Genomic DNA, 26,368 nt, shown 5'->3' on the forward strand with positions numbered 1-26,368 from the left:
TCCCGCCCATCATGCTGACAGAGGTTCTTCCCCCCACAGTTAATATATTTGACTGAAAAAACCTCTCTCAGCCATGATGGAGGTTTATCTGTCTGACGTGCGGTTATCCTCCGTCGGCAGTCTATAATTGTCTCGTGTTGGGTAATACTCCATTGGCATTGGATTGTCTGTTTACCGCCCACCAGATTTAAATGCATCATATTGGCAGCCTTGCAAGGATGTACTGACAGAGTAATTACGTTGCTGATGTGTTTTTCTTTGCCATATCTATCCGTCCTAAAGGCGGGCGCGGACGTTACACACCTAAGATGAATGTGCAAATTAGTCACTCCTGCACACCACAGTATAAAAAACACACCTTTCAAAACCACAATCCTTTGGTTCTCTCATTGTCAAGTTGCTAGATAAAAGGGAGGTTTTGGCCTTGGCCTACTCCATTTACAATGCACCTTAATTTTTCTTGTTACATTTCATTTTTTAATCACCATGGCTGGAAGAAAGAACCCAAGTTTTTCAGACACAGAATTAACTGTCCTGGTAGATGAAATTACTAGGGTAGAGCCACAGTTGTTTAGCGTCCTTGTTGATAATACCACTATTACCAGGAAAAGGACAATTTGGGATAGAATTGTCATAAGAGTGAATGTAGTTGCCAATAACAGGCACTCACTGGGGTGGGGGGGGGGTGCTCCTTGTCCTCAAATGCCCACTTAAAGGCCCAGCAGAGAGGCAATGGTTCTCCCGGGCCCATGTGCCTCTTGCCCAATGAGGAGAAGTTGTATGGAATCCTCCACATTGAAAAGTTTGCAGGAATACCTGGCGCAGTGTAACCAGGCAAGGGAAATCACTGTATGTCATCCTTCAACTTTCACTTCATCAAATTTCTATTTCTCTATGTTTAGATGTTCTTTTAAATTATTTTCACTAATTGTTTGTTTGATCCGAAGACAGTTTATATTTTCATTTTAAGTTTGAAATATAATGTTATGATCTATTAAGGTTGTAATATCATCATCATCATCATCATATACTTTATTCGACCATAGGTCATAAAAGTTACATATTAAATTGTACAAAAAAGGTACGTTTTCTTCATTATACTTTTACACTGGCTGAAAATAGTAAGTTTTAGAATAGGAAAAGCTTCTATAGGCAATGGCCTACTATAATCCACCATTGGTCCCGATACATAACTGAACATTTAGATACCAGGGTTTCTGAGACAATTACTTCATAACGTTAAAATAGTACAAATATTTAAAACTCTTAAAACAATATGGGGTGATTTCAAAATACATATTTCCCAGATGGTATCATCATCAAGATAAATACAAACTATCCGACCCAAGATGTAAAAATTTAAAGTGCTGATTTGGTGTTACATAATAATATAATTCCTTAATAATTTAGATGGCATACTTTAACAAAGAGAGCCTACTACCGGCACAATCATTTGGCAAATTTAAGCACTGTCAAGTCGTTAAGACACAAGCTCAGTGTGATAAAAAGCTTATATATTAACTTAAAATGGTTATCGGATTCATGTTAAAATGGCACGAGTGCCAGACAGATGCATAAAAAATAGCTCTTTATGGCTAAAACTAGTGTTAAAATGGCAGAAACACATAATGATTGCCTACATAATGTCTGAAAAATCTATTCCAAGTCCTATCCAACCCACTTCATCCAGATCATCTTCATCATCAACTTAGTTCATCAATGACCATAAAAGCACATAAAACAGAATATAATAATTCTTAAGTAAATAAATAATTACATGTCTGTAAATAGGTGTAAAATATTAAAACAATAACTTGATTTGCACATATGGCTCTAAATCTTACCTATATAGAGATAAGACCTTAAATAACTTTTTGAAGACGGCAACGTATGCGCCAAGCTGTTGCTAAATACTTACTTACTGAAAGAATTACATCAGCTGAATTATGGCTTTTTAGAACCCGTAGAGCCAAGGAGCAATTCTTGAATCCCATGTCCCTGCAAATCTTGCGGATCCATTTTGTTCGCGGAATCGCATAGGCTGGGCAGAAGAACATAAAATGTTCAATGGTTTCAAAAATACTGCCACAGGCAGGGCATGTATCGGGAAGATTAATCGACCCCCACCTATGAATCAATGACATCAGGGGCAGTGAGCCAAAACGAAACCTTGCGTATAAGCTCTTGCCTTGCAAGTCCGGTATCACATCCAAATAGGATTCAAACTTTGGGGACCATTTAATATCAGTAAAGGAATTAGTTAAGCGACCATGGGATTTATGGATTATGTAGTTGTCCTTAACATAAGACCAATAGGTTAACTTTAAAACATTTTTGTGCCGTCTCTCTAATTTGTGGGGATTTTCCCAATAGTCGCCCAAGCCCAAAAGCCTAAGCCAATGGGCCACATGGCGAATCCAGGGAAGAGTATTAGCATTTTGGCATTTCAGTAAATCGAGTAATGCGGTCTTATATATATCTAGTTCGGAGGTTGTCCATAATCTAATCCAATAAAGGAGAGGTCTTAGAGTAGCTAGATCTGCTACTCGGCTTAGCCCCAGATCTAGAAATATTGGAAGCAAGGGTGTAGTGCGTGGACATGCAATTAAAGCCCTTGCAAAGTTGTTTTCCCCCACACTGATCTTATTGCAGTTAGCGTAACCCCATACCTCCGCTCCGTACAGGGCTGCACTTTGAGCCTTAGCCGTGTAAATTTTTATTGCTGGGGAAACAACCTTTGTAAAGGAGCTTTGATAAAAACGCAATATGGATGAGGCTCTATGTTGAAGGAGCCCTGCACTTTTCGTAATCTGCTCTTCCCATAGTAGTTTACTGGTTAACCTAACTCCCAAGTAATCTATAGAGCTTACTTCCTTCAGCGGTACTCCCTCAATGTGGATGGAACATCTTTTCCTAGGTCCCTTGGATAAGACCATCAATTTTGTTTTGTTAATGTTAACCTCCAGCCCATAATCGCTACAGAATTGGTTAAACCGGTCAACAAGGGTCTGCAACCCCATTGGTGTCTTAGAAATGAGGAGTGAATCATCGGCAAAGAGCAAGATAGGGATTTTTTGTGTATTCAGGGAAGGGGCATCATTCTGGCCTGTGGACACAGCCTTTACTACTTCGTTGATAAATATAGTAAACAGTAGGGGGGCTAACACGCAGCCTTGGCGAACTCCTCTTCTGATTGGAATCCGTTCTGTCAGTTCGCCTTGTTCACCCCACCTCACTTGGGCATAAGTGTTCTCATGCAGTCGTTTTAACAGGAGTAGTAGATCCTCTGGGATTCCCAATCTACCCAGCACTTCCCACAGTTTGGCTCTTGGGACCAAATCAAAAGCCGATCGCAGGTCTATAAATACCACATACAGGCATTGTTTGGCCACAAGTACATATTTCCAATGCAATATGGCCAATCGAAAAACCTGGTCTATCGTGCTTGTTTTTGCACGAAACCCTGCCTGTAGATGGGTAAGGATTTGGTACTCCTCAACCCAATTGATTAACCTCTGTAAAATTTGTTTTGCAAAGATCTTTTGTAGGTTGTCTATAAGGCTAATTGGCCTGTAGTTGGCTGGGAGATTAGCATTCCCTTTTTTATAAATGGGTATGATCTCTGCCCCCTTCCATGTACCTGGAATTTGCCCCCCTGCCGCTATACTATTTGAAATGGCATTTATATACCAGGACCAGATATGTGGTTCTGATCTATAAAGATCTCCAGGGAGCTTATCTGGTCCAGGTGGTTTGCCAGGTTTTAGGCTATTTATAGCCTCAAGGGTCTCTTCTATTTTAAAAATGAGGCAACGCTCAGGGGCACACTGAGACTCCACTTGGGGGGCCATACGGGAATTTGGTTCCAACAATTCTGTTGGAGAGTGGACCACATTGGTGTCCATTGGGCCCTCTGGTAGGGCATAGAGAGTAGTAAAATGCTCTACCCAGCTTTCTGGTTGGATATGGTTGCTGGGACAACTCCTACCTCCATTTTCTCTTTTAGACAGAAGCTCCCAGAAACGCTTATTGTTCTTCTCTCTGGAAGCATCTAATAATTCCTGCCACAGGGAATCCTCCCACTGCTTTTTAGCATTAGACAAAGTTGCTTTGTATAGGGACCTGGCTTGTTTAATTTCCCCCTGGGAACCAGACATTACTGCAACTCTTAACCCAGACTTAGCCTTTGAGCACCTCTCATCAAACCATCCCTTGCTTGCCCCTTTCCCTTCATGTGTCTTTGACCGCCTTGTTTTATAAAAAAAAGACGGTAGTTGGGTATACATGTTGTCATGTATTTTGAGAATCGGAATATTCCCCACTGCCTGGTCTTCATACTCTGCCAAATTATTTAAAAAAATCTGATATATTGCTCTGATATGATGAGGGTTGGACACCACTTTTGGCCATGTAATCTTGGTGAATTTGTTATTCCAACAAGATGGCGGAATGATTGTGACATGGTTATTAAGTGTTCTCCTGAACGTTTCTCCAGAAAGAGTAAGGAGCAAGGGGAAATGGTCACTGTCACATCTTACTTCTATTTTCATATCTACCAATTGGGGCCACAACCTAACATCGACCAAGAAGTAATCAATAGTGCTTGTCGACATGCCCCTTTTAAAAGTAGGTGCGCTGTTCATATCAGATGGAGTTCTACCGTTACAGGCCCTAAGGCCATGATTTAAACATAATGTGGCTAATTGCATGGCCACCAGAGATTTTTTGCAAGGCTGGGTAATAGATAGTTGTGGGATCCCCCACTGCTCATCTTCTTCATCAGTTAAACCACTTGTGAGAATAGAAGGCTCGAAGGTACAGTTAAAATCTCCAGCTATGATTAGAATAGTTGAGGGGTGGAGGCTGCCTACAAATTCAGACAGAATAGCCAGGGTATGGGACTCGGAGCCATTTGGGACCGATCGTATATAAGCATTACCAATAACAATTGATAATCTTCTGTTAAACGTAATACACATGGCTTTTAGATCTACAGAATCAATTCCCAAAAGCTTGTAGTCACACTGCAAATTCTTGTTAACAAGTAATAAGAGCCCACCTTTTGCCCGGCCCCTCCCCTTCTCTGGGGGTATAGCAGGTGCACTAAATGAGAGAAATCCATCTATATTGGTGGCATCCTCCGCCCAAGTTTCCTGAAACAAACATATGTCTGTTTTTTTAATAAAAGAGGCCCATTCACCATCATCTAGTTTCTTTGCCAGGCCGGCAACATTCCATGACATAAGTTCTAATGTACATTTATCTTGGTTTGTCACCACGGGTGTGCATCCAGCGTCTACCACACTCGAGTCAGTACTGCAAGTGTTTGGTGATAATGTTTTGTCATCCCCCGTAAAATGTAAGGCCTTGGAGCAGGCCGTCACATTAGTTACTAGTTCAGTAGTCAGTCATACAGGATTGGGCAACAGCCTGGGATTAACTTCCTTTCGTGCAGCACCTCCGCGGGGATTAGTTAAACCATCAGATCCTGCCAGTCCCATGGCTTGTCCAGTATTTTGTGGGTGTAACATGAGTCTAATTCCCTCCCTGGTTGTTGCATGTTCCAAGTGGGTACGACGATCAAAATCCATTAATTGTGTCACCATATACTTGTCTTCAAAATAGATAGTTATTATGTCAAGATTGGTCCCTGTGATGCTGCTTCTCTTGGCCGATATTATGTCAGAACGAATAACAGAGAGACAACTTCGTCGGGAACGTATCCAATGTATGACTTTGTTGATCAAGGAAGCTTGATTCTCAGCTAACCCTGGCGATAGTTTTGGAACATTAGTCAAATAGATTTTATTTGTTCCCTGACTTATAAACAGGTCCTGTTCTTTATTAACTATACTCTCAGTATTGTATCGGGAGAGAGTGATGTTGTTAGAGGGAGTCTTATGTGACTTGTTGGGGGGTTGTGTAAGGCTGGAATCTTGGACAGTTTCCGGTGGGTCGGATTTGCTAGTCCTACCTCTGGCCCTGTCACTAGTAAGATTACTTGACCAACTACCTTGACGGTCTCTGTGCCTAGGTACATTTGTAGACCTCCTGGGTCTCATGTTGTCGATATTGGGATCACAACGGTAGTCTTCCCTCCCTAGAAGAGCTGTCCCCCTTCTAGTGGGGAGACAACAATTGTCCCTTAGCTCCGTCCCCATTGGTGGGGCAGATAATGGGAAGACTTCTTCCCCCCTGACCTCCCCACAGACTTTACAAAGTCCAGCACAAGCACGATTGCTCTTCATAAGATCTATTAATACTAAAACCAGTCCCTTAACTTCATCAACTCTCTGGAGAACTGTAGCCAGGTTGTCTCTACTAGCTGCTGGTTCTTTGCCTTCTGGCTCGAGCTGGGGGATCGGTGAAATAACACTAGGGTTGGGTTTTCTAACTACTGACTTGCACTTGGGCACACTCGTGGGCACGGGCGAGTCCTCTATTACCAATAGAGGTTCAAAACGATTAGTACAGAATAGGCTAGGGACCACCTTGATCACCGGAGTCAATGGTAGAAGGGTTGGTGTATGTGGTACGTGTGGGAGACCCAGCTGGGATACTGGAGAACTCGCTATGTTATAAGTGGGTAACGGTAGGGGGCCCTTGCAATTATGCGGGCCCCCGTCTCCATCTACCCCTATTATAGTATCTGTAGGATCCCTTGACCCCTTCTTTTTAAATAACTCTGGGATTTTCCTATCGTTAGGGGGGCCTCTCTTTAAATTAGTTGCCCCTAGAGTTGTTTGTGTACCTAACATAGACTCAACTTCTTTAACTAGGAGATCTATTTCATCCAATGGGTTTAACCCATTGGGTATAGCTGGATTCAAAGGTCTACTTGGGCGTTTTTTTGCGATTTTAGTACCCTTGGATTGTGCTGGTAAATCTATAGCCTTCCTTTTCCCCATATTGGGAAGATGCCCGCAATGGGGTAGCTTAGAGGAGGAATTAATGGGGGAAGGGCTGAGTGAAGAATAGGCTTCTCAATTTAGGAATAGTAGGATGGTGCTATAATCTGTACTCTCTTAAACAACTCTTAGATAACAAGTAATTCTCTTACTACAGGTGAAAGAGATGGGGCCCAGCCCAGCCTCCTCCGGTCTCTGACGGGCTAAGGACGGGCCCGCCCTTGACCCGGGCTTCGCCCGCGCGCGTCCCGCGCTGCGGGAGCGCGAAGATAATTTAAAGGGCTCCTGCCCTGTTGCTTGACTCTCCTCCCGGCCTCCCGGCTGTGACAGCGCTACCCGCGACGGCGGGAGCGCGAAGATAATTTAAAGGGCTCCTGCCCTATTGCTTGACTCTCCTCCCGGCCTCCCGGCTGTGACAGCGCTACCCGCGACGGCGGGAGCGCGAAGATAATTTAAAGGGCTCCTGCCCTATTGCTTGACTCTCCTCCCGGCCTCCCGGCTGTGACAGCGCTACCCGCGACGGCGGGAGCGCGAAGATAATTTAAAGGGCTCCTGCCCTATTGCTTGACTCTCCTCCCGGCCTCCCGGCTGTGACAGCGCTACCCGCGACGGCGGGAGCGCGAAGATAATTTAAAGGGCTCCTGCCCTATTGCTTGACTCTCCTCCCGGCCTCCCGGCTGTGACAGCGCTAGCCGCGACGGCGGGAGCGCGAAGATAATTTAAAGGGCTCCTGCCCTATTGCTTGACTCTCCTCCCGGCCTCCCGGCTGTGACAGCGCTACCCGTTGTCATATCATTTATCATCTCTCCAAGGTCAATAAATGTTGTGCAGAGCTGTATACCTACACTCTTTGTATGTGTTCTACTCTGCTAACTTGTAGCTCTATGTTTTTTCAGCAGCTTCATTATTGATAACTTAGCTTCTGTTGTCTGTTTCTTTGCATGATTGTGTCAAAAAAACAAGAGCTATTTTGCGTCTTTACAATTACGAATATTAATTATATTTCATAGACAGCTCCTTTTATATCATTAGTGAATATCCAGTTTTAGGGGTCAATGACTGCATGTCCCATAACGTATCATTGTAGTTCATGTTTATTTATGTAAAGTTAATACACTTACTGCTGCATTATCATGGTGTCTCTAGGCTTTCCAAGTCATGGTTTGTGTCATACACATACTAAGCCATTATGATGTAATCTCCTATGCCAATTTTGTAATGGGAAATGTAAATGTTGATTCACTGTTAAAAGACTGAAGCACAGCTATTTATATAAATATTACTACATGTGACAAATAGTTTTAGCTAATTGGCGTGTGATGTACAGTCACTCCACATTCATCTGGTATTTTAAAGTATGTTAACCATACAAAATAGTATGCAATAAAAATATTGATACTACATAGCTATCAACAATATTGTTAGAAATAAAGGTGCAATATGTTAGGGAAACCCTCCATCTTACTTTGTACTGAACATTAATGAGGACAAATATGTCACATTAGGAAGACAAGATACTCTAACAATTCCTGGACATTGTGTTTAATGTCTTACATATGTCAAGGCATAGCAATCCTTTGATTATTACTCAATGGTATGTATGTAATGTTTGTGAAGGAGTACCTCATCTTAGTCACACTAAAGATTTCTTTAAGCCAAAAACTAATAATTTAATATGTCCCTTAGGAATACCTAAGGGAGCATTTGATAATCACTAAGAATATTAGGCTACCCTGTGGAGAAAGCATTCTAAACCAAAGATCATTCATCTATCATGATTTAATATAGAGATATTTATTAATTATTTTTGTCTTTAACATTGTAGGACCATCAGCCAGAGGTGAAGTCCAGCAAACGATTGAAATATCCCAACCACCATTTCTATTCCTGCCGAAGTCTTCAGGAGAGACACATCTCCCACTGGTCTGGATCGTGACGATGAGCAGCCTGGTCCATCAGGTTTTTTTCTGGTCAGGCTGCAAGTGTGAGCCTCACTCAGCCTCTAGATCCTACAGAAAGTAATCTGGTACAGAACCCTCTTCAACAGCCCATAGCTGTCTCTGCTCCCTGTCGACACACATCCATCAGCACCTGTCAAATGTGCATCCCAGTCCTTGCTTCTGTAGTGTCAATACCTACAACTTTTGAAGTTGAGCTATGACCTACTAGCGTTCATAGGTCACATTGTAGTGAGGATAGGAGTAGGCCAGCATTGGCACAGCTGAGTGAGGCTATTGAGGCCCATAGTTTTCAAACAACTATGGGACAGAACATCATTGGTGCAGCCTCCAGACATAACAAACTCGATAACTCAGGTCACAGGGCTCCTCAAAGAAAACAGTGATCTCCTGCATGAGCAAAATTAGTTGTAGAGGGAATACGACGACCATATGAAGTGAGTGTCAGATTTCTATCCTTTTCTCCCTTTCTGGGGTGCTGAAGGATGGTTTTATGGACATCTGTTAAGCTATTAGGGAGTCATCTACTCCTTTCTATTGATTGTCATCAACAGCCACCATCCTACCGGCTCCTCAACAGAAAGGGAGGCCCAGCAATACTCAGAAATACCTATCATTACCTTGGAGTCTGCGACTGTGGATACATCAGTCCCCCTTTTTAGGAGTCATTCGTTTGGATCAGTGGTAGAGGATTTCAACAAGATCACCACCAAGAGGTAGAAGCACTAGTTTCTACCTGTGAGGGACTACCTTTAATTTTTGGCACAATATCTTCCATACATTTGCCCTGGGAGAAAAACATCTATTGTAGACATGGACTCCAAATAATGTGTCTTTGCTCTCATAATTTATTTTTATAACACTTGTTAATTCTGTGTCTGAAAATAGATTAGTTTAAGTTATTGTATTTTCTTATTTTGTAAAGCCTAGAAAACCCAATGTAATTTGTTGTTTTTTCTGTGTTGTTATCATCAGGTTGAAGTTAAGAACGGCATTGTTGGATTTCGTAGAGGCGGTAAGAAGCATGTTCGGTTAGATACGTACTTGAGGTAACCCCATTCCTATCATAATACAGTTTGTTATAACATACTCTGTTTGTGAATATATAAATAAATATATAAAAATAAATAAATAAATGAATGCCGCCATAGTGGGCATTCAGAAGGCCTCAAATTACATATATCTCAAATAATGGTACGAATGGCTTGAAAGCGTAAAGCAAGTGAGCAGAAGGTGTAGTAACCACAAAGGCACTAGTAGCCCGACCATTGCTCTCACCTATGTAAAAAATAAGAAAAGAAAAGAGAAAAGAAAACTTAAACCAATGACTGAATACACTACTATTTAAAAATGTAAAACTTACAGTAACTGACATAACTCAGGTGGCTGAAGCTTACTTCAGGGTAAAGTAACCCATACCCCCATATTCTTCACTCCAAATGTACGGCTAATCCTTCAATGGAGTTTAGACCCCTTGGGATGAGAGTCTCAAAGTCAATGATATATCTAGATTCTAGTATTCTCAATCTTAGTTCTCTGCCTTCCCCTCAAATATTTCTTTTAACCTGATCTATTACCACAAATTTCAATAACTTTTAATCTCCCCCAAGCACTTCAAGGAAGTGTCTGGCAATAGGATAGTTTTGATCGTTGTGGTGAATAACTCTCTTGTGTTCAAGAATTCTTTTCTTGACCAGGTGGATAGTACGGCCAATGTACAACTTCTCACAGGGACATATCAAGCAATAAATGCCACCCTAGTGGGCATTCAGAAGGCATTTACATATATCTATCTATCTATCTATCTATCTATCTATCTATCTATCTATCTATCTATCTATCTATCTATCTATCTATCTATCTTTCTATCTATCTATCTATCTATCTATCTATCTATCTATCTATCTATCTATCTATCTATCTATCTATCTATATACATTATAATTACATAACTGAGTTAATGCAGTACATAGTTGTATGGTTTCATAGCACTTATAAACCAGGCCCTCACATTTCCAAGTAGTGCCATCTGCTGCTGTATGATGTTGTTGCATGGCACAAAGAAATCATGGGTGGATACAGAAAATCAGACACATACACTTGTGATATGAAGATCCAGAATGCAGACTACCTGCACATTCATCAAAAGGAAATGTATGCTGTTGTGGTACACTTGCTCTATGTTGTGTGGTGGAACCAAACCAATGTCTGTTCCATCAGTAGCAATAACCCACATGTGGTATGTTGCTCAATGCATAAAATTCAGGCTTTATATCATTGAGAGTTTGCACCTCTTGAGGAAATTGAAGACAAGTATTTGTTTCTATGGCTCAATATCACAGCAAGGTACTGCTGTAGCACACAAGAGAAAGTTGCTTGTGACATCCCATTACAATCTTCAGCAGTGTACTGGAATGATCCAGTTGCAGTAAAATGTAGTACTGCCATAGTTTTGATAAGTACTGTAGTAGCTGTGGGACTTTGATCCCAAGACATAAGTTGAGGCTCCAACTGATGCGTTAAATCAAAGGTGGTTTGGAGGTTGATTCCATATTTTGTAATAATGTCCTTTCTTGTATGCTGGAAAGGGATGCAGGGGCAGCTGGTACCCTTTGAAAGTAGTGGGGTGAGTGAAGTGCCCCACAGCTTACCAAAAAACTAAATAAAACACCCCCTCCGTCCAAAAGCTCAAATAAAACACCCCCCTCCAAAAGCCCAAAATAAAACAACCCCTCTCTCTAAAGCCCGAAAAAACCTAAAGCCCAAAAAACAAGTATGCTAACATTTTAAATAAATAAAGTAAATGGTGCTTACCCATAGCTGCACATCTTCCTCTATGTTAAACTTCTAAATCTGCATTCTGTTGTGTCACCTGTGGAGCTCCCCTAACCAATGCAGACACCTTGAGAATTTCCTTGGGATTTCAGGATCAGGCTCATTGGACTCCTAAGAGGTACAGCATTTTTCTCTCTTGTGACTGTTTTTCCATAGCCCCCTTTTGGGTTTTACGGCTTAGGAGGTCCCAAGTATCTGGCATTTAAGTAAGATCTGCTAATAGAGCAGCTCTATTTATTTATTTACTATTTTTACACTGCCATAGCCTCCCTGTATATCACTTATACCGGCTTAGATTGGTGTTCTGCCCCACTATCATCCGTAAGGCGATGGGTAAAAGAAAGATCACCACACTTGGGGCCGATGGAGCACATGCCGTGCCCGTCCAATCATCAATAACTAGCTACTTATCTTCAGTTATTGGGGCCATTGAAACTGAAATTGTCCAAGTAGAAGAAAGAATTGGGGTGGCAAATAACTTGACTCAAAGAACCTCTTTAGAACCCACAACTTATATACAGTCTGCAGTCTCTTCAATTGCTCCCCGTAAATTCAATTTGCCTCTGCCTGAAGATGACGTTAATGCTCTGCATTCCTTACAGACCTTTAATGCAGCTAACACCGAACATTTAGTTGATACTCCCCCTCCTCCAAAAAAAAGGAAAGCTGGAGGAAACCGCAAGTGTAATAAGTTACTAAAACATCCAACGAAGGCCAAGGAATCTACTTCTACACCATTGGATACCCCGGCCGACCCTTTTCCAAAGAAAACTCCATCATTTGGCAAACTAGGCTCAGACTGCAGGATTCTAAGAGACAATCATTTGACCAACATAGACTCGATCCTCAAACCTCTTTTTTCGTCTTTAGAGGAGAAGCTAGCACTACTTATTGATTCCAAATTTGAGCAGTTACAAGAAACTATTCTTAAATATCTGCCTCAGCAGTCCACTTTAAAAACAAGTACAAATTCCCCTTCCTCTAGTTTGAAACTGGTGTGTGATCCCAATGCCTCTCAGCAGGCTAACTGTTTAATGAATTGCAACAAACTTCCGTCCCATCGCATACTTACCCGCGATTCCCATGATGATTCATTAACTGATTCTCTGCCTACTTTGGCTGGTGGTGCGACTGCCTTACTGAAGCCTGAAACAGCTTTTAAAACTAGATCTTCCACTAGTACAAAGGAGGTTTTACAGCTTCCTCCAGATAGTTTGCCATACGTTTTAGTCTTAGCAAACGTTCCTCCTCTTGATTGTGCCCAGAAGGAAGATACTCATGCGTTAATAAGGAAATGTGCACATTGGATGAGCCAAAAACTTAGACACCAAGATGATCTAAATAACACAATAATTATGGCTAGAAGGGTGAAGTGGTTAAGTTTGTCTAAAAAAGTATATGAAGGCGATTGTATAGTGATCAATTTTGCAAATTCTCATTATGTTAATTATTTGTTGGCGTCTCTACCATCGAGACCAAAAGGGGAAGGTGGGATCAAAGTCTATCCATTAAGCTTCTTCTACAGGCCGTCCACTTCACCACTTCCTTCTATGAGGGCTTCCTATGGTCAAAACATTTCAACAAAGGCACCTTTACAGAACCATACCCTTGACCTTGGGGGTACCCAAAATTACTCCTCACTTAATGCAATTAATTGACAATTGGAGGGTTTGGGGCTCCCAAATGATTGTTTACAGGAACTAGAGCTGATGGGAGTGCATACACTTTTGGAATCACCCATAGGGTCTGATGAACTAGTTAGCTTTCCACATCTTATAACAAATACGGCCATAATTGAGGAGTCTGGGAAAATGCCCCAGCAAAGTAATGCACTGTTATCTTTAATTAGTTGGAATATTGCTGGGCTTCGTTCTAAAGCTGAAAATTTAGAATGGCTGGAGTTTATATCCACATTTGATATCATTTGTTTTCAAGAAACTTGGCTTACGGTACCCTTCCATTTAGATGGCTACTATTCCGTGTCTCAGCCAGCTACTCCATCCAGAGCAGGCAGAGCAAGTGGTGGTCTTCTGGTACTTGTGTCATTACTACTCCCAAAAATTGAGGTTTCATTGATTTGGTCTTCTGCTTTTTTCTTGGTAGTTTTATTATCAATATCTGGACGGAAAGACACTCTACTCTTAAATTTTTACAATAACATCCCAAGTGTTGCCCTGCCAGGAAGTCTCGAAGAGCTTACAGACTTGTTAGATTCTGTTGGGAAACTCCAGGTCAGGGAATTTGATATGATCTGGGCTGGAGATTTTAATGTTCAGTTATGCAAGTATGAATTATCCCACTTATGTGGTGCTGCTATAGAAGGCAGAGAGTCACTCACTCATTTCATTCACTCTAATTTAGGAAACGTCTTGAATACCCTTATTTATACATTTGATCTTGCTTTTGCAAAGGATATGGCAAATAGTCGGATAAGAGAAATACCCACCTATACAGGGAGTACTAATGGTAGCATTATTGATTGTATTCTTATTAATTCCTCACTTTCATGTTCAATAGTGGATTTTAAAATTAAATCTCACTGTGCCAGTGACCATAACCCCTTGAGTATAAAATTATCCTTTAAAACTAGAGTAATCTTACCTAGGATTGTATATAAAGGGAAAGAGGTTTTCAAAAGAAATTCCGGCCCTCGAATGAGGTGGGAGAGAGTAAACCCTAACACTTTTCACGCGAACCTTATAACTCAAAATAAGGCTGACATCAACACTTGCTTGTCCCTGCAATCCACTCCATTCCACCTTATAACTGCCTTTAAATCTTTAAGCTGCGCTATTTCTGAGGCACTGACGTGTGCCCAATATCCCCAAGGCGTAAAACCTCAACGGTGGTTCAATTCGGCCTGTACGGCTGCCCATAGAGATCTAAAGTCAGCGATCAAAACTATTCCATGTAATCGTGATTTAGTTAAACAGGCCAGGAGCCGATACAAATCAGTCCTTGAAGAAAGAAAGAATGAAATACGCACTAGCGCTTGGGAAGACCTTATGGCAGCGATGGAACTATGGGATCCCTCTCAATTTTGGAAGGTGGTTAATCACCCATATTTCTCAGGAAAGGTAAATAGGGACGACAACTGTCTGATACCAGAGGGGGTTTGGGTAGACCATTTTTCATCCGTATTCCAATCTGCAAATAATCCTAACGATGGAGGGGAGGCACGTGGCCTCCCATGTTCGGCTACTCTAATTCCAATTAAGAGCGGCATTTTACTTGAGGCACATGAGATCAGTGCAGCAATAACTAAAATGAAATTGAGGGAAGCCCCTGGCCCCGATGGAATACCGGTGGACTTATTTACCTGATCTGTGGGTTCCATGAATCACATATGTTCTGAACAGTGCTATTCAAAGTGTTATCCCCTCTTCATGGTTAAGGGCAATAATCGTCCTGATTTTCAAAAAGGGTAATAGGCTTGACCCTTTCTGCTATAGACCCATCTCTTTAATAGACTCCACTGCAAAGATACTGGGGAGTGTCATTCTGACCCGGCTCGAGGATTGGGTTGTAGGGACAAACATTTTATCGCCAATTCAATACGGGTTTAGGCCTGGATTAGGCACAGTGGATCAGGCCCTAAATTTACATCTTATCCTTAGTAAATATGTTATTGCCAAAAGGGAACCTATCCACTTAGCATTTATAGATCTGTCCAGCGCATTCAATATGGTGAATAGAGCAAAACTGTGGGATATAATGGATACAATGGGGATTGAGCAAGATTTGTTGAATTTGATCAAACGTTTATACTCTGACCTCTCAATTTTCATTCAGTTTGGACAGCATGGTGAAAGGTCTCATCCCCTTGCTTCCAATCGAGGTGTTAGACAGGGCTGCACACTGGCACCTTTTTTGTTTTTACTGTACATAAATGGCTTGTATAATTGTCTGGTCCAAAACGGTAAGGATTTCCCAAGGATGAGTTTTAGACAATTGCCAATTTTATTATATGCCGATGATGCCGTTTTAATTGCCCGCACGGCCAATGGTCTACAGACCCTCCTGGATCTTTTTTTAACACATACACGAGAGCTTGATTTGAAAGTCAATTTAAAAAAGTCCCACGTTATGACCTGCGGTCCTAAAAACACTCGCACCAAATGTTTTACAATGGGGGGGAACACCTTGACAAAGGTAAAATACTTTTGCTATCTAGGTCTGGATCTAAGTTCCACTCTGTCTTGGAAATTCCATCTGAATTTTAAATTCCAACAATTGGCAAGAAATGTTGAGGCAATCTTCCGTTTTGCCCGTAGATTAGGGCACAGACCGGTCCACCAGATTATCACGCTCTACAACTCTAAATGTGTTTTGGCGGTGATTAACGGGGGTGACCTTTGGGGATATACCAGTCCAAGTACTTTACAGCTTGCAGAGAATAAATTCCTTCATCGGTTACTTATGGTACCTAAGAACATAGCGAACATTTTATGCCATGAGGAACTGGGAATCTGCTACATTACAGATTTGATAGATATTGCCCCCCTTTTGCTATGGATAAAAGTATGGTTAAATCCGGCGGCTACTTTAATACACAATTGCGTAAAAGACTGTATTTCATTAACAAATTGTAACAAAATCCCATGGCTAAATTTTGTTCACAATGGCTTCCGAAACTTGGACTTGGAGTATATGTATTTTAAACCAGAGCTCCTGCCGGCCAATGCAAAAGGAATTGTTAAATTTCGACATAAAGAGCATGTTATGAATCTTAGATACCAAGTGGCAGAGAAATTGAGTTCTTTTAATTCATACATACAAATCCTATCATCGGACTTGTTAGAACCTTATTTTGTTTGGTTCCCGACCCCTTCTTTATACTCTTTACTTGTACTTTTTAGATTTAACATGATCCATTTTAGAGTGGCGTTCCCGATAAAATGCGTGTGGGAAAAAACACTACCTCCATGCCCTTGCGATAACTTTTCAAAACAAAGCACTTGCCACTTTATTCTATTCTGTACACTTTACTCAGTTCCCAGGAAAACCTTTCTATTACCCATTTTGCGTAACTTGCACACTTCTTCCTACAAAGAAGGATTGACTGGCATTCAAAGCCTCTCATCCAAACAAATGTGCATTTCTATTCTTAGTTTTATTAAATCTGCTATCACCATTAGGAACCGATATGAACTGGTAATGTGACTATTTACTAAGAGAAACTAGACATTGTCTTATTACTATATTGTCTTATTATTATATATGTTTTTATAAGTATTTATTATCTTATACCGTTTTAGTAAGCTTGGGCGGTAAGCTCAGATTTAATAGATTTGCTTTTGATGTATGTAATAGGTATTGTATCTTATGATGACTTTTATGTATGCATGTGTACTTTTATGGCAAAACGCCGAATAAAGTTATTTTGACTGACTGACTGACTGACAATGCAGACACTGCTCCCATGCTATTAACCACCATGAGAGAATCACCTGTATTGGATAAAGCAGGCTACTGGATGCTCCTTCGGGCCCTGGAGGCCTGTGCTTGCTCTCCATCCAGTTGTCTAAGACAGCTGGGTGGATAACTTCAAAGTGTGCATGTCAGGCCGGCCATCACGAGACAGATGGCCAAGGTGACATGCACACTTTGGAGTGTTTGGCCAGCCACTGCTTCTCTCCTCCATGCTGCCAATCAGCAGCAGAGGACATGCCCTGCATGTTTCGAGGCTAGGGGTAGGCTGGTTGCTGCAGCATGCACATCAGTAAAAATAAAATAGCAATGAAATCACTCTGCCAGGGGCCATTTGTGGTGGCTGGAGTACTTGTCTTAAAAATATGGAAATTAATATTATTATTATAGCTATACAGTTTTAAAAAAAACTTTTTAAAATTAACACACAATATATATTTGTGACCTCACATTTGGTAACATTAAAAAAAAAATACATCACGTAGGTTTTTATACACAGCATACATTTTATGAATTGTCCGATTTAACATATAATTTGTGATGTATTAAATATATGCTGGAATTCAAAACACCATTTTAGCAGTTGGAGTGGAATTTCTAGAAATCTTAATGTGGTTCACTTAAAGTGGTGGTTGCCTGACATGTCCATCATGCAAGATGGACAGTGTATGTGTACTGGGATTTTTTTCCATCAACAGCGTACATTGATAAGAGTCAATCAAATTATTGGTGTAGGCGTCCTTTGAAGTATGTGTACATCACAGTGGCATAAACGTGATATAGTGCAGACCTCTTTCATCATTGCTGCTTCCCAGACACTGCAAGTTAAAATGACAGGTACTACTGGAGACGGGACCCAAACTTTACATCGGACATACTGGAAATGTTAATTGTTGAGGTCCTTCCCCAGTACAGACAGCTACATGGCTCGCCAGAGCAACAGATAACAATGACTTTGCTTAAAATATTTTTCTCTTAATAATGAGATTTGTTTTAGGACAAAATAGAAGGAGAATAAAAAACACAAGTGTATGTGCAAACTTTTTTAAAAACATGTTGAGGAAATTAATCATTTTGAACCTGTTCTATGCTGGCCTTGTAATATTTTGCACTGTACATTATATAAATGTAATTTTAATTATTTTAATATTTCATGGCTTTATATTTCTAAATTCAGGATATGTATTAAAGCTTTGTAACATGCTAAGTGTGATAATATGCAGAATGATTAATGATTAATGCATTGATATGCATTAATATTGTCTAGAATTCTAACATTCTAAACATATAAACTCTTTTGAGGGGAATAGTTACATTGTTTTTTCTTTTGTGGCCAATAATAATGAGAAATGGTTTGGTATGAAATACTTCCAAATTAAATATGTTATATATATATATATATATATATATATATATATATATATATATATGTACAGACAAGAGATAGATAGATAGATAGATGGATAGATAGTGAGATATAGATACATTATATTATATATATTTCACAAATGTAAGTATATACATATTTATTTGATAGATAGATAGATACTTTGTAAATATTCATATATACAGATGTAATAGAAAGTATATTTACTTATATATATATATATTTACATATACAGAAAGAGAGCAATCAATTGTTTATTATAAATATATTACATATAGAATTAGAGTATATATGTATGTCTATATATATATGTGTGTACATATATATATGTATACACACACATATATATATATGTATATATATATATATATATATATATATATATATATACATATATATATATAATTCTACATACATATGTGCAAGTATATATACACATTACTCAGGGGTCCATAAACAATGTAGCCTGCATTGCAATAAAAGGTCTCAGGACCAACATAGCTGGACCAAAATAACAGCAGAGGCTCAGCTAGGCAACCCCTCCCAGCTTTGGAAGAGGGTGCAGCACACCCTGACCCCCTTAATGGCCTGCATCTTGCCTGTGGTCTATCCACAGCTTTATGGGGAGCTGAAGGTCAAACAGCAGCAACAAGGAGGTAGAAATAATGTTGTGTGTATAGTGTTGTATAACTCAAATGTTTTCATTGTCACAACATACTTAGGAGTATTCGTTGTCACAGCATAACTATACTAATGTATTACCAGGAGTTATAATTATAAGATATGCAATGTGAAGGTTGCCTGATATTAACATTTCCATCTGTACAACTGTATTCACATGCTCACAACTACACTGGGCATATCCTAATTTTACGTTATTGCAAATAAATGACTGATTTACATGCAAAGACTTTATAATATTTTTTCACATTGTAAAAAAAAAATGTATTCTACGTTTTCTAGTCTGATTTGCACATTTAATCAAAATTAGACCTTGAAAGATGGATAGTACAGCTCATTTATGGTCACATGTACAAAGATCCAGTTTTGCGACTCGCAAACTGCAAGTCTTAGAAACTCGCAATTTGCGAGTCGCAAAATCAGATGTACAACAGTGTACTTTACACTGTTTGCGATTCCCAATGGGGTTGCAAATGACCTACCTCATGAATATTCATGAGGTAGGTTACAATTTGCGACCCCATTGGGAATGGCCGCCCTCACAGGGATGGTAGCCTGCTGGAGACAGCACACCACCATATCTGTGACTGCTTTTAAATAAAGCATTTTTTTAATTTATTTTAAATGCAGCCCGTTTTCCTTAAAGGAAAACGAGATGGATTTCAAAAACAATAATGAAAAGTTTTCTTTTTCAGAGCAGGCAGTGGTCCGTGGGACCGCTGCCTGCTCTGGAAAAATATTTTTGCTGCCATTCACAAATGGGAAGGAGTCCCATGGGGACCGCTTCCAGTTTGCGAATGGGTTAGCACCAGTTTGAAACTGGTGCTAACTGAGATTGTTTTGCGACCGCATTCGCGGTCACAAAATAATCATACATACCATTTGGAATCGTTATTAGGAAGGGATGCCCTTCACATGCCACTTCCTAATAATGAATCTCAAAACCCAAACTGTGATTCGGTAACACGTTACCGAATCGCAGTTTGGGCATTGTACATCCCCAAAAACATTCTGCGAATCGGCCCCTTTGCGACTTGAAAAATGCTTTGTACATCTGGCCCTTAATTTCTACTGTGCTTGAAAGAGTAAAATATAACCAAAAATTTAAGTTGTTTGAACTTTATATTCTATTCCTACTACTGCACTTTACAACATCAGTAACTGTTCAGGAAGTTGTCAGAATGTGTGAATGCAAACTGAATGAAATTCTCCATATGACAGAGAACCGTACATTGTATAGACCAGGTCAACAGGTCAGGTGGCGTGGCCTGCAACAAACTAGCCTTGAACTTGTGAAAGTTTTGTATTGTTTTTCCAAAGCTAGATATTTTGTAGTGGTGTAAAATATATGTTGTTAGACCATGGATGTCCTTGTTGTGCGCAGTAAAGGGCTTGAGGTGGAGATTTGCATTGACTTTTGAACACTCAGGCCCTCATTACAACCCTGGCGGTCGGTGTGAAAGCGGTGGTAAGACCGCCAACAGGCCGGTGGTCAAAAAAATAGAATCACGACCATGGCGGAAACCGCTAACATAGACAGCCATTTTAACACTCCGACCGCCACGGCGGTAGAAACAAACAGCGCGGCGGGCACCGCCAACAGACAGGCAGAAGACAATGTACCGCCCACCCTATCACAACCCGGCAATCCGCCACCTTTTCCAGGGAGGAACCAACACGAACAAAAACACGAAGGAAACAGGACTTGGAAGGGAAAACACTCACCTCTCCACACCCCACGAGGAACCAGGACGCCATGGAGCCAGAACTCCTGATACTCCCTGCGATGGTCTTCCTGCTCCTCTATCAGGAGCACCAAAGACAGCGGCGACGACCACGGTGAGTACTGCACCTACAACACATGGGAGGGGGGAGGGAAAAGAGAGTGATATACACGTAACATGCAAAACCCCCACCCCCACCCTCACCCACAACAACATACACACAAATACATGGCGCAACATTACATACACACCCCCTCCCACCCCCCTTGGAAGAATGCAAGTACAAAAGCAAATGAGTTGAACGATTGTAATCATGAAAAGTCCAGTAGTCAAAACTCGAAATACAGTATATACAATTATGTACACCAACTACACAAGTCCGGATTGTGGACTAATTATTGTCCATGGACCACTGGGCCCAAAGTGCATGGGCGAGGCCCACACATGATACCAGACATTAAACGGAGAGAACACTTGCAGGGGCATCAGATCGAAATGAAACAGGCACCTCAGGGGCGGGGGCACCTCAGCCTGATGAATGCACGACACCACTGCTCCACGAGGGGGCTCCATGCCCACTGCTGTATCCTGGTGAGTACAAAGCCACAGTCTCTCAAGTCTCTCCAGTGGGTGGTTTGCCCATTGCTGTATCCTGGAGAGTGCAAAGCCACAGTCTCGCAAGACTCTCCAGTGGGTGATTGCCCACTGCTTTATCCTGGGGAGTGCAAAGCCACAGTCTCTCAAGTCTCTCCAGTGGGTGGGTTGCCCACTGCTGTATCCTGGGGAATGCAAAACCACAGTCTCTCAAGTGGATAACAGTCTCCACTGGTTCTGGAGGGGGCTTTGTGCCCAGAGTGCTTCATCCTGCCAAGGACTGAGGTAGTGGATGTGATACTCCACTGGTTCCGGGGGGGGGCTTTGTGCCCAGAGTGCTTCATCCTGCCAAGGACTGAGGTAGTGGATGTATCTCTCCACTGGTTCTGGAGGGGGCTTTGTGCCCAGAGTGCTTCATCCTGCCAAGGACTGAGGTAGTGGATGTGATACTCCACTGGTTCTGGAGGGGGCTTTGTGCCCAGAGTGCTTCATCCTGCCAAGGACTGAGGTAGTGGATGTATCTCTCCACTGGTTCTGGAGGGGGCTTTGTGTCCAGAGTGCTTCATCCTGCCAAGGACTGAGGTAGTGGATGCCTTTCTCCACTGAAAGTGGTGCATCATGGAAGCTGCCCAGGCTCCTGGAACTGACCACCAGCCTCGGACGATTGACCACTGGTGATGGCAGCCATGTCTGTGGTGGTGCCACTGGCTCAGAATGTAGCGGGGCCGCTGGCGGTGCTTGCGGCGGGGTCAGTCGCGGCAGTGCTGGCGGCGGCCTCTGTGGCAGCGGTGCTGGCGGCGGCCTCTGTGGCAGCGGTGCTGGCTGTGGCCTCTGTGGTAGCAGAGCTTGCGGGGGGCTCTGTGGCATCGGTGCTGGCGGCGGGCTCTGTGGCGGCGGTGCTGGCGGCGGGCTCTGTGGCAGCGGTGCTGGTGGCGGGCTCTGTGGCGGCGGTGATGGTGGCGGGCTCAGTGACTGCGGTGCTGGTGGCGGGCTCTTTGGCGGCGGTGCTGGAGGCGGGCTCTGTGGCGGCGGTGCTGGTGGCGGGCTCAGTGACTGCGGTGCTGGTGGCGGCCTAAATGACAGCGGTGCTGGTGGCGGTGCAGGTGGCGGTCTTCTCCGCCGTACAGGTTGGCATTGACGTGGACAGAAGGTGTGACACTGGTCCCATTGTCGGTGCCACCATGCCCTCTCCTGACCTGACCTTTAATTTCTGGTTCTTCCCCACCTTAGATGGTGGCGCAGCTGTCTTGCCACTATCCCCTTTCATTTTCCCTGAGCCCTTGGTGGCAGGTGTTTTCTGCTTCTCCCTCCGGGATCTGGGCAACTTTTTGACTCTTGCAGGTGGTGGAATGTCCTTGCCCTCGCTCCGTGGCACACTGGCAGCCCTGATGGTTGGCGCACTCCAAGAGCCCGCAGTTGCTGGCACCACTGTGCCTGGGGAAGTGGTGGCTGAGGTGCTGGGTTGGGACCTTGAAAGCCTGGCCCTAGGGGACGGACGAGGGGGAGATGTAGGGAAGAGGTCAATATTAGCCAGGAAAAGTTTTTTAGACACACTGGGACGGGTAGATGGAGTGTGTTTGGAGTGGAGGAAGAGTTAATGGTTGTAGGAGGTGTACGTTTGCTGAATTTGGGTGAAGGTGCATGAGCTGGAGGCTCTTGTGAGGTGGATGGCTGTTGGTTGGGTGTGTGCCTGCGTTTGTGTACTTTGGGAGGAGGACTCACAGACACACTGGGAGAGGACACAGGGGATGTGTGAATGGTAGTGGGGGTGGTGAGTACACATGAGGGGTGTGTGGTGATGGGCGTACTGGTGATGGAGGTAGTGGCTGAAGATGTAGTGCATGCAGGTGTGAGTGGAGAAGAGACAGGGAGGGAGGAGGAGGACGTGGAGGAGGGGGACACAGTGGAGGCAGTGGATGTTGGTATGTCTGCATGGGTATGATGCCCGTGTGAGTGCCTGTGGGATGTGTGGTGCTTATGTTTGCCTGAGCCACCCTTGTGTGTTGAGGTGTGTGCATGCTGGTCTGATGGTGTGCTTGGGATAGGCTGAGGTACAGGGGATTGGGTCTGGGTGGAGGAAGTTGGAGGGGGGAGGCTGGACACAGGGACAATGGCTGCCATCAGTGCTGAGGCCAGAACCTGAAATGCTCTCTGTTGGGCTGCCCGACCAGAATGAATGCCCTCCAGGTATGCATTTGTTTGTTGCAAATGCCTCTCCACACTGGATGGCATTCACAATGGTAGATTGCCCAACAGTGAGGGATCTCAGAAGGTCAATAGCCTCCTCACTGAGGGCTGCAGGGCTGACTGGGGCAGGGCCTGAGGTGCCTGAGGCAAAGAAGATGCCCTCCTGGGTGAGCGGCCACAGGACACACGCTGAGGGGCTGCTAGGAGGGCAGTGCTGGTAGGGGGGTGGCGGCTGTACCTGTTGATGCGGGGGCACAGAGGGGCCCGCCACCGCAAGGGAGCTCCCATCAGAGGAGGAGTCGCTGTCGGTGCTGTCACCTCCTGTCCCCGCTGTGGAGCTCCCCTCGCCCTCCGTCCCACTGGTGGCTTCAGACTCCGTTGTCTCGCCCTCCAGGGCCAAGTGGGATGCAGCTCCCTCCTGCTCCGGAACCACTGCTCCTCCGCCTGATGATGCTATTGCGTACAAGAACAGGGAGACCACAAAAAGAGGGGGGGGACAGAAGAAAGACATGTTCAGTGCATGCAATACCACTACCGTAGGCGGACACTACAGACACAGCAGCCCTCTGCACTACGCCATGCACTTATAGTTCCTAGATTATTCACAGGGCCATGGGGTACAAGGCCTATGCCCGATTGCTGCACACATGGAAGTCACAGGAGCCTGACTAGGTGTAGATGGCTATTACCACTGGTGGGGTTGGGGTGCCACATAGCCTGTGTCACAAAGGGACCTTGCCTACAAAGCTCGCCCTGGCCTAGCGTAACCCACTGCCCACCTCCCCCACCCAGACACATTGTAATGCGCGCAGAGTCAGATGGATGTGACTGTACTCACCCCCTTGTGGCTGCTGTGATGCCCTCAAGTGCCCATCCAACTCTGGATACGCCACCGCCAGGATCCGGAACATCAGGGGGGTCATGGTTCGATGGGCACCCCTCCCACGTTGGGAGGCCACCCCCAGCTGGGCCTCCGCCGTCTTCTTGCTCCAGCGGCGAATGTCCTCCCATCTTTTCCCCAGGGTCCGGACGTCCTTGGCGATGGCACGCCAAATATCCTTCTTCTGGTGGGCGCTGACCTACAGGAATAGTACAGGGGAAAAGGAAAAACTTTAACCGTCTGGACCATCACAGTCATTGGCCCACGTTCCCACCCTTGCCCTGACGCACATACACTCACCGTCCGCTCATGCAGGGCTCAGTCACCCCCCCATGTCTCCTCCATCCACACCACTCCAAACAGTGGCATGCTCACAGTGTACTCACCTGTTTGTCTGGAGGACCGTAGAGTAGCGTGTACTGGGGGAGGACCCCATCCACTAACTTCTCCAACTCCTCCGAAGTGAAGGCAGGGGCCCTTTCCCCAGACACATGAGCCATTGTCGCTTCCAGACTGAGGTCACAGCAGCACTTGCAGTGTAGGTCCTCTCCTGTTGAAGGTCAGGTATCAAGTGAGTGTACAGATAGAAAAGGCGGTCACGTCCGCTGCGGTGCGTACCATCACCGCCGGCGCACATCGTCATTGGCTCCTGGGTCCCATAGGGTCCAATGTTAACCAATGCAAGATTGCGCCGCGGTCTTCGACCGCCTACCGCGACGGTGTAGAACGCCAGTGCAATCACCTCATATCCCCTTGTCGCACCTTACAGGTCAGGCAGCCGCCATTTCAGGGGGCCACATGGCATTAATAATAACTGTGTCACACCTATCTAGGCCTTGCATACACACAGTAACAGGCACACTGCGGATTAACAAATGTGGGCAAATGACATTTTGTAATACCTCAGTGTTGGCTGACTCTCTGATCGCTGTTCTCGTCCATAGGGCACGTCCGCTGGGGCAGGTGATGAGATGGTTTCATCCTCCGGTGTACAGACGTGGTGGACCTGTCGACAATGGAAGAGAGACACATAATAGTCACCTACAGACTTGATCGTACAACAATCCATGAACTGTGTGCCCAGTGGGAGCCAGACCTGATGTCTGCAATCCGCCATCCCACAGGTATACCCCCTCTAGTGCAGGTCCTGTCAGTACTCCATTTCCTGGCCAGAGGGTCTTTTCAAACTACAGTGGACATTGCATCAGGGATGTCCCAACCAATGTTCTCAAACGTGTTGACCAGAGTGTTGTCTGCCCTACTGAAACACATGCGCAGCTACATCATTTTCCCTCAGGTGGAGGATTTGCCTACAGTGAAAGGTGACTTCTATGCCCTGGGACATATCCCAAACATCATAGGTGCCATTGATGGGACATATGTGGCCTTGGTACCCCCCGCAGGAGTGAACAGGTGTACAGAAACCGGAAGGGCTACCATTCTATGAATGTGCAGATGGTGTGTTTGGCCGACCAGTACATCTCCCATGTAAATGCCAAGTTTCCTGGCTCAGTGCATGACGCTTACATTCTGAGGAATAGCAGCATCCCTTATGTGATGGGGCAACTCCAGAGGCACCGTGTGTGGCTAATAGATGAGGACAAGGAGCCTATACCCTGTGAATAGTTGTCTGGGTCTAGGGTTGTCCCTACAGGTTAGTGTGTGTCTAACAGTTGTCCCTCAACATTTGCAGGTGACTCTGGGTACCCCAACCTGTCATGGCTACTGACCCCAGTGAGAAATCCCAGGACAAGGGCAGAGGAACGCTACAATGAGGCACAATG

The sequence above is a fragment of the Pleurodeles waltl genome, chromosome 7 (assembly GCF_031143425.1).
Source record: "Pleurodeles waltl isolate 20211129_DDA chromosome 7, aPleWal1.hap1.20221129, whole genome shotgun sequence".
Lineage (NCBI taxonomy): Eukaryota > Metazoa > Chordata > Amphibia > Caudata > Salamandridae > Pleurodeles > Pleurodeles waltl.